We start from the raw sequence: 9393 nt of genomic DNA on the forward strand, positions 1-9393 counted from the left end.
ATATCAATATGGGATTTTATATACTGCTATTTGCTTTCTTCTTTTCCTTCTTTTGAGATTACCATAATTCTTATTTTAACTAGCTAGAAAAGGAGGTTGTCAGGCAAAAGTTGGGGGAAAAGAGAAATGGCTGGAAATCAAGTGGGTGTTTAGCATAATTTTGTCAATAGATATGGAAACTTTCACCCGCCTAAAAAGTATAGGGATCTTTTATTTATAGATATATCATTTTCCTATATAATTAATATACTATTTTGTAATGAAATATTCTTCCTGTTTCAATTTATATGATACATTTTTGGGGGGTTAGTCACTAAAAGACTAACAACAGTAATCTACCAAGTGAAATCGGGCTATTTTCGAAAAATACTCTGCACAAGTGCAGCCAATCCAAGTATAAAGAAGAAGAAAACAATGTAAAAAATATGGCAACTAACATGGTGAACCAACAAATAGTGTGATATTCGAAACACAGTTTAAAACTAACGATATGAGATATCAAAAGTAAAAACTACAATAATGCTCCTACTATAAAGCAAACAGTGTGATCACCTAAACACATGAATAGGTGATACTAGGTAAAGAAAACCAAAGACTATATGAATAGGTTAATACAACAACTAACATAGTGCTCTATACTACCACTAACACAAACACATGAATAGGCTAATAATAAGATAACTTTTAACTACCTTCTACCCTTATGTGCAATCTCCATACCTTCATGTCTCTGGTCATATCTTCAGTAAGTTGAAAATGTGTCATATCGTGTCTAATCACCTGTATTCAATGCTAATTTGGCCTACCTCCTCATTGGGGCATCCGCACATTGCCTCTTCACATGCTCAAACTATCTCAGTCTCCCTTCCCTCATCTTGTCCATCACGTTGGTCACTCCCTACTTTGTCCCGAATATCGTCATTCATAATTATATTGCTTCTAGTATGCTCATACATCCATCTCAATATCCTCATTTCCGGCAATTTCATCTTCTGAACTGGTAATTCTTGACTAGTCAACATTTCGCCCCACACAACAAAGTCGGTCTAACCACCAGTAACACATTTCTTTATTTTGCAATATTTAATAACACTATCACATTTTATCCATGTTACGTTGGATCCCACTTATTTGCAAATCCATAACTATGTACTCTTTTTTAAAATAGTTTTAAAATATTATAAATTGTTCACATATTCCTTAAAATTCATACAAACTATGTCTCATAAATTAATTAAGACAGAGGAATTACAAAATTAAACCTCTCACTGTAAAACCAGGAAGTGCAAAAGGCATAGAGGACCGTCACAGTGGGTTCCATATTTGCCAATTGACTAAGGTTTACCAGTATTATTGTACTTGATATTTCATCTTTTATTTATGTGGTTAACACAAATGCTATCAAGTGCGGTTTGGTTCTAGGGATGAAAAAATTAAGTTGGACATGAAATTTTGTATTGCAATTTCTTTATATTAAAAGCAACAATTCATAGCTTAAAAATTGAATTATAAAAAATATTTCTTTTATTTTATTTAAATACTGAAGTTTTTAATCTTAAAAAAGAAAAATACTGCTGCAGCCTGCAAATTCGTATAGTCACGATTTTTCAATTAAAACCTGCATACTGAAAAGTGGCTAACAAACCCATAAACAATTCTGCTGACTAAAAACCTGCCGCTTCAAAATCCAATATTAAGCTAGTGTTCAGCCCTAAAGTTTCAAATATTTTTTAAAAAAATTATATTTGATTGAAGTTTGGGTTAAAGTTTTAAAATGTGTTTGGTCATAATTTTTTAAAGTGTATTTTACTTTTAATTTTTTTAAAATATGTGTATGTTTGAATTGACTTATTTTAAGTGTTTTTAAATTAAAATGATTAATGGTGTGACAGACACTCAGAAACCATTGTTGGTCCCAAGCGAACCCTCGACTGTCTGACTACTGAGTGGAACACTAAACTCAAATGTGGAAGCTTAAAAGAATGAGCATTTAAAACATTTATAAGTTATTTCTTGCAACTGTATGAAAATACTCGGAATATAATATGAAATAGTCTTTAAAACATCTGAAAAGGAAATACTGAACTGACTCTCTAACTTTGTCCATGAAATCTCTGCTAACTAAAGATAGATATCGACACAAGTCCCACGACTACCACAAAAGGAACTACTAATACTGAAAAGAACATAAATAAGTGGAGCCTCCGAAGGCAAGGAGGTCTCACCAAAAGCTGATGAAAAGTGATCTCAACAGAGCACTTGTTGATGATCCTGAATACATATATGGTATGTAATAATGCAGTGTTGAAAGACGTCCGTACATGTAATGTATGGTATGTAATAAAGCTGAATAAAATAATAACTGAACTGAATATTCATGTAATGCTGAAAATAACTTGACTGAAAGTAAAGCAATGCAAGTTTAAAGGAAACAAGTAAAGCTTTACAACTGAAATGAGGCTATAATGCGATCTTAAAATAATAATTCTACTTTTCTTGGAGTGTTTCTCTAACTGACAACCATCACTATGAGCATAGGACAATAACTAAATTTATGGATCTATCTAAAAAAGTCCCTCATCGAGGCTAGGTGAGGAGTCGCCCAAATCAATGACACGATCCTATCTATGATGGTGGCACAGTTTATGGGGTTTGGGTTATCTTAACTCTTTCCCAAATCGGTGCTCAATACTACTCCAAAACATGCGTTAACGTTCATGATAATAATATTGTCTATGTTGAGTCAATGCTTCAAAAAAAATACGTTTTTAAAGTTATACTGAACTTTACTTTAACTGACTTAACATCTCTTCTGAAACTGATATTCTTTCTTTAGAAATTACCATGCTCTTTTCAAAGTAAAATCATCCATTTGGGACATTCAAGTTCTCTTAAAACTCTTTTTCCACTAATAGCTTAGAAATACTTTTACTTTAACTGAAAATAATTCATAAAATATGGCAATGTAAAATCTTCAAAGAACTCAAATAGGATTCATTTGAAAAATAAGCATGAACAACAATCAAGAATTTGAATCACATAAAGAATCACAATATCAATAATAGGGATTCGATTTCAATAATAAGGAATAGTAGAAAACTCAAAATCTAAGAAAAGTTTGGATCAGAACCCTAGTTTTAAAATTTACTAACTGAATATAGATATAGGGCATGAGGACGAACTTGGTCCAACACTATGAGTAGCCTTACATACCTGGAAGAACTAGATTCTTGAAGAAAATTGAAGAACATGCTTGAAACCCTAGCTTTCTCTCTTTGAATCCTTGCTCTAAGTCTTGAGAGTGATTATAAGTGTATTAGGGTCAAACTAAACTGATAAAGACCCTAAGTGTATCCCAATACATCAAATTTTAGACTTGAAAAAGGTAGAAAAGGCGGAAACATCCTTCATTAAAATTGTCGAATTCATCTATGGTGACCATTTATGGTCCGTAGAAGGTTTTACGCGTAGAAACCAATCGTAGAAGTTGATTGACTTTCTGGGGTTTTCTGAAGTTTGGGTTTTAGGATCCTTTTATGGATTGTAAACCTATCCACGAGTCGTATGTACACTCGTAGAAAAGTACTGAGATGGGGGAATTTTAGGACTTTGGGTTTACGTATCCTTTTACGGTTCATAAACCCTTTTACCGTCGTATTAAGGGATCATAGAAATAAAAGGAACTAAGGAGGCCATCTAACGGTCATACTTAGGGATCGCAGAAATCAAGGGAACTAAGGGGGCCATCTACGGTTAACAAATACTTCTACGGGCCATAGAATGGTCCGTGAAAGTCAGTCTAAATTTCCAACTTTCAGGAGTTTGATTCCACAAGCTCATCTATGGTCCATAGAATTTTTTATGGCCGTAGATAGCATCCATAAAACCAGTAGAAAAAATTCAAGTCTTTTCTGGGCTTTTTTAATCTGATATGCGATAGAATATTTTGGGGTGTTACAATATTTCTCCCTTGAGATAATTCATCCCCGAATGATGATCAAGCTAGGAAATTGCACAAGACATAAATACAATGCATAAACTAAAACACTTAAATATACTAATAGACACTGAATCTGAAATGGGCGAAGGAGTATTACCTTCAACATCAACACTATTAGGAATGAATAGATAGAAGTATCTCTTTTTCATATCTTCTTCAACTTCTCATATAACCTCTTCAACAAATAAATTCTTCCACAAATACGCCTACTTTCAGCCCCATGACATGCTAGGTAGGACCTACATGGATGTCCATTATCTTGTTCAATATGTCACACAACCAGAGGGACTCATAGGAGTACTCAAAAATTATGTATATACTCCATAGTTCTGTTCCAGGACTTCCCTGATTGATCCTCATGGATCTGCACCATCGTGGTGCCAGAGATATATACATAAAACTGAATTAATATAAAAAGGGTCGGCAATTCCTCCAACCAATAAAGTAAAAAGTGAGTACATCATCAATGCTTTTTTATCTCAAAAGTCCATCTATCAATGTATTCAAGGTGGTACAACTCCCATGAAAATCAACTTTAAGAGTAAAAGAGTAAAATCATACTTTCTCAAAATCAACGGTGAAAATCCAATGCATGTTTTAGGATCGTACCACAAAACATATGAAGGTGAGTACCAATGCAATGTATGCCATCACCAGCATTAAAAAAATTATTTACACTCTAAAGCACATAATCGACATCATCAATCTCATAGACCATAGAAAAATAACATGGAATCCAGCTGGTCCTCGACCAAGGTCTCAGACCCAACAATATTGCAACATGCACGATAATAATACCATAATATGATAACCCTAGCTTAAGAATTTATAAAGAAATCAACAACTCAAAATGGTAGCTTATGGATCCTAGCCTTATCTTAAAGGCCTACTCAAGTGAAAATTTAACACATCTAAAGACAACCTACGGTTGTAACAAACAACTAAACTTGCATGCACAACCGGAGGATACTGAACCATTGCAATTACTATAGGGAGCAACCATATTAACTAAAGGATCATTAAAATGCATTCTAAGGCACTTAGGTCACAAATTATTCTAATGCCTCAAGTATTAACTCTAAGGAGGATAACAACACTAAACTAAGCCATAAGCAAGGAACTACTAGCCTAGGCTAAGAATTTCGCAACTCAAGACTAACCGAAGGCTTCTACAATAATCATGAAAATAGGATTAAGGAAGGATTTCTAACCCTACATATATAATCATAATTCATATCCAATTCATACTAAGCATTATCTAATATAGCACAATCTAAAGGAAAATAGACCATAGCCTACCTCGAAGTCTATCACGCACGCTCCAAAATCCATGAAATAGGAGCTTTCCCCTTTTGAACTACCTTCGATGGCTTCCAAGTTATCAAATAGTTGATCACGACATCAGTATGGACGTTTTAATACCTAAATTACAATAACAGAAGGGCCTAAAATGAGTCTAAAATGGCACTATGGGACCTGTGTAGGTAATACCAAAAATTTAATTCTGTCAATTGGTCCCAAATAGCTCGAAGAACTTGTTCCCTAAAAACAGGCATAATTCCTAGCTTAAGTTGCCCCAAAACAATTCATGCACTCAAGAACAAGAAAACACCATTAAGGAGGAAACTAGAGGTCTTCGAAATAAGAAATTACCTCCAAAACGAGCCCACAACACTAACCCAATGGTCCCAAGATGTAGATCCATCAATTCCCTAATCAATGAAATAAAAATCAACTCAAATAAAGCTTTAGAGATCAAACTATCGGGTATGGAATTTAGAGAAATTAGTTGTTCACGGGTATGGACTTAATTAAAAGACCATTAAAATGACCTTCACGAACGTGGGACACAATCTGCAAACATGATGGTCAATAGGTTGGGTTAACCCTGGTCCTTATTAGCGAATTTAGAAGCCCATCATCAAATGCGAAGGGTCGGGGCCCCAACATATGCAAGCACAAAGACAAACCCGCAAACGCAAAGAATCAACACCCTTGACCTCTTTGAACATGGCTCGAGGCCCACAAACACGATGAATAGACTTTTTGGTTGCATCAAACGTGACTCAAAGCCTGCGAACACGAAGAGAAAAAGTGTGGTGCACCAACAAAGGTTTCACCAACTAAAGTTGAATTTAGCAAAATACCCTAACAAGGGCTCGGGATTCGTTTGGAACTCCGAGCATACAAATAAAATGTGCTACCCCACCAAATTCTACATTCCAGACTCAATGGAGATGTCAAAACTTCCACTAAAGCTTGTTTCGATAAAAAGTAGATCCCACACCTCAACTTTGTTTTGGCCATAAGACATAAGGTTGCTCGAAATGACTCTGGAAGCCTTGAGACCCAAACCAAAAGTTCTTCTAGACCATACTCAACGTTTTGGAGCTAACAAAACCATAAAAATTAAATCTTGAGTCCTTTTATCTGAAATTTTGACTGAAGTCAACCTTTCAAGTTTTAAAATCTCAAAACATGAAAACTGGCATAACAACCAAATGAATGACTAAGTGACCACACTATTAGTTCTAACAAGTCATAAATGACTTGGGGTCGCTGCAGGAAAGCTCTACATGCTGAAAATAATGGGAAAAGAAGGAAATACCCTGGAGGGTCATTACAACATCCACTACTAAAAGGACATTCATCCTCAAAAGTCAAGGAATATAAAAAGGAAAAAGGCATAAAATTATGAGGGTACTGGGTCTGCATGTTCCGCCAGACTTCCAAACACTCTCTCGAATTGAACAACGCCATACCAAAACTCAAGCAAGAAGAAGGTCTCCTGAATTCAACTCTTCAGCTCCAAACTCAAAGCTAGCCAGCACTGTTTCCCTTGATGCCAACTTTCATCCAACCTCGCCACACTAGACCGAACGCACATGACTCATCAGGTATATACTAATACCACCCAACTAAGTGAACACAAGACAAAGGGAGAAGCAAACTAACTCATAAATCAGACTAACTGCCTTTTTACTACAAACCCAACACCTTTTAGTTATCTAGAGCATCCTATCTGTCCTGAGCCATACTAAACCTCACCAACATCATCTGAATCTTGCCCACATAATCATGCCAACACAAACCTCACAAGAATGACATGTTCCACCTAAACCTCGAAGGGTGGCAAAGGCCAAAATCCAGTCCTAATGACTTCTAAAACCAACAACCTAAGTTCGATGCAACCTTCCAAAACTGAACAAGCTACTCCAAAGGACAACTATTCCACGAGTGAAAAATCTACACTAAGTCCAACTCCAATGTCTTACTTCTGCCAAAGAAACTTTTAGAAACTAATACAAGATGAAAATCATAGCTAGGTCCGATAGAAATTGATGCCACGAAGTACCTCTCGAGTGCAAGTTTAATCCAACCACTCAAACCTAAGGAAAATTGAGCCGGTAGGTAGTGAAGAAATATAGTCAACTTATCAATACTGATCAAAATGGAACTGAATTCCCGCGTGGTATTGGATTTAGGAATTTCATAAATGATCATGGATCTACTCCGTTGTGGTACTGGAGATGTATACATAAAATCGAATCAGTATAAAAGAGGTCGACAATTCCTCCAACTGATCAAGTAAAAAGGGAGTACATCCTCGATGTTTCTTTTATCTCAAAAATCCATCTATCAATGTATTCAAGGTGGTACAACTCCCATCAAAACTAGTTTTAAGAGTAAAAGAGTAAAATCATACTTTCTCGAAATAGTAGTGAAAACCCAATGCATGTACGGGGATCGTACCAAAAAATACTTAAAAGGTGAGTACCAATGCAATGCATGCCATCATCAACATTCAAACAATAGCATTTACATCCTAAAGAACATAATCGACACCACCAAGCTCATAGAGCACACGAAAGTTACCTAGAATCTAGTTGGTCCTCGACCAAGGCCCCGGACCCAACAATTGCAAAATACATGATAGTAATACCATAATATGATCACCTATCAAGAATTTATAAAGAAACCGACAACCCAAAAAGGTAACTCAATGATCCCAGCCTTAACCTTAAAGGACTACTCAAGTGAAAACTAAGCTCAGTTAAAGACAACCTACGACTGTAACAAGCAACTAAGGCACGGAGCAACCAAATTAACTAAATGGAGCAATTACTACATGGAGCAACCAAATTAACTAAAGGATCACTAAAACGCATTATAAGGCACTTAGGTCACAGACTATTCTAAGGACTCTAATATCAACTCTAAGGAGGATAAAAACACTAAACTAAGCCATAAGCAAGGAACTACTAGCCTAAGCTAAGGATTCCGCAATCCAAGACTAGATGAAGGCTTCTACAATCTAAAGAGATATATACTGTATCCTACGTCAAAGCCGATCACAAACGCTCTAAAATTCATGAAATTGAAGCTTTCCCCTTCCTAACTACCTTCGATTGCTTTCACACTATCAAATAGTTGATCATAACATCAATATGGATGTTTTGACACTCAAATCTCAATAATTAAAGACGGGCTCAAAAATGAGTCAAAGGCACCATTGTGGGACCCCGACTAGAAATTTCAAATTTAACTCCGTCAACTGGTCCCAAAAAGCTCGAAGAACTTGTGTCCCAAAAACAGGCGTAATTCTGAGCTTAAAACAGCCCCAAAGTTGTTCATGCACTCAAGAATAAGAAAACGCCATTAAAAAGAGAACTAGAAGTATTCAGAACAAGAAAAGCTCTAAACGTTGAAATTGCTGGGAAAAAGAGGAAATGGCCTAGAGGGTCATTACATTTAATTAGGTTCAAAATTGTATTTTGGGTACTTATTATTTACTACTAGTTACTATTCAATTATCCATGTGTGGTTCTGTAAGTCAAATGTCTTAAATAAAATTATCTTACACAATTTTTATGTAATTTTTAAATCTCTTAATATAATTTACGAAGTGAATAATAATATTCACATCTAGTTATACAATGATAAATTAATCAAATAAACTTAGGAAACTTTCAAAACAACAAACATTAGGCCTTAAATAGGACTTCTTAACTTTAATTTCACTAATTACAATTCATAACTACACTTTTATTTGCTACACATTTGTATTTTTTTCAGATTTCAGAGAAAAAAAGGCAAAAACAAACTGATTTGTACCAAAATGAATACATATTAGAAGGAGAGAGGCTAGCGAGATCGAGCGAGGGAGGAGAGACGATGAATATATGTTGTATTCATTGTATCACGAATTCAAAAATACAGAATACAACTTTAGTTTTTCAAATATCTCGAATATAATTAATATAAAAAATAAATCTCTAACTTATATTTGATTGGATACAATTGATACATAATACAGTTGACAGAGAAGATGAATGCATATTGTATTCGTATGAATACAAATATAGTTGATACAAAATACAAATATAATTTTC

Source organism: Solanum dulcamara, chromosome 11 (assembly GCF_947179165.1).
Source record: "Solanum dulcamara chromosome 11, daSolDulc1.2, whole genome shotgun sequence".
Lineage (NCBI taxonomy): Eukaryota > Viridiplantae > Streptophyta > Magnoliopsida > Solanales > Solanaceae > Solanum > Solanum dulcamara.